Source organism: Quercus robur, chromosome 1 (assembly GCF_932294415.1).
Source record: "Quercus robur chromosome 1, dhQueRobu3.1, whole genome shotgun sequence".
Taxonomy (NCBI): domain Eukaryota; kingdom Viridiplantae; phylum Streptophyta; class Magnoliopsida; order Fagales; family Fagaceae; genus Quercus; species Quercus robur.
The window spans coordinates 39,963,939-39,965,196 of record NC_065534.1 but is presented as its reverse complement, the minus strand read 5'-3'; the positions used below and the strand labels follow the sequence as shown (position 1 = coordinate 39,965,196).

Here is a 1,258-nt window from a genome sequence, read left to right as displayed (position 1 = left end):
TTAAGCCCTCTCACCTCTAATCCTCCGAGCAAGCTGGATATCCTTGGGCATGATGGTGACTCTCTTGCCGTGAATGGCGCACAGATTGGTGTCCTCGAAGAGCCCAACCAAGTAACCTTAGCGGCCTCTTGTAGAGCCGCGACGACACTGCTTTGGAATCGGAGGTCGGTCTTGAAGTCCTGAGTGATCTCTCTCACCAGCCTCTAGAAAGGGAGCTTTCGGATCAGAAGCTCCGTGCTCTTCTGGTACTTCCTTATCTCTTTCAGAGCCATCGTTCCTAGCTTGAACCTGTGTTTCACTCCTTCGGTCGCCGGAGCTGACTTATGAACGGCCTTTGTTGCGAGTTGCTTCCTTGGCGCCTTGCCTCCGGTGGACTTACAAGTTGTCTGCTTGGTATGGGCCATTTGGAGAAGGAAAAGATATGTTTGGTTGGTGGGAAAATGAGGGAAAAGAAAATGGCCTTGCTAGCGAGAAGATTTGGTGAACTCCAATTCCATCCTCGTTCTCTCTCTAGAATTTCCTTTTGTTTGGTTACTGAGAAAATCTGAGGAAAGTGTTTGGGTTTAGAAATCTAGAGGTTAAAATGTTTGGGAAAGTATTTGGTTACTGAGAAAATCTGAGGGAGATAGAGACTGAGAGTGAAACTGAGGTCATACTTTTATTTAAGTTTGGGATTAGTGGGTAATAGTGGGTTTATTTAATTTTAAAATTTAGATGGGTTTAGTGGGTATTAGTGGATTTATCCATTTAGATCCATCTAATTAAATAACCAAATAGGTCTTTATCCATTTAACCCAAATACTCAAATGGGTTGGGTTAAGACTTATCCAAATAAGGTGGGTAATGGGCGGGTTCATAGATATGAATAAAAATTGCTACCCCTACTGATGACTAACTATTGATGTAATGAATGCTTAACAAGTAAGCTAAACTCCATCTCAACTAAACTTGACCGTGAAACTAAAGGCAATTTTTGTATGGTTTCTACCAATTGAGCAGCTGGTAATGGGAGGGATAACCAAACACCTAAAGAAGTTGGTTTGAGAGATTGGTTATTTGGTTGATACCAAAACCGAATCGATTCAACTTGTGAGCAACCCTATCAAGAGTCTTGCACTCATTGGCATTGTTTGGTCTTGACTAAAATTTTGAATTTCATTCTAGAGATTGTTTCGGATTGGTTACTGTAACGGAATATTTTGGTATTAGTATGTATTGCTACTCCATTTCAAGATTATTTTTATATATGATAATAATA

The 1,258-nt window shown here is 40.7% G+C and overlaps 1 pseudogene; it reads right to left on the bottom strand.

The window, feature by feature from the left end:
* LOC126689776 (histone H3.3-like) lies at positions 1–643 on the bottom strand (annotated as a pseudogene).
* Positions 644–1,258: the final 615 nt, after the last annotated feature.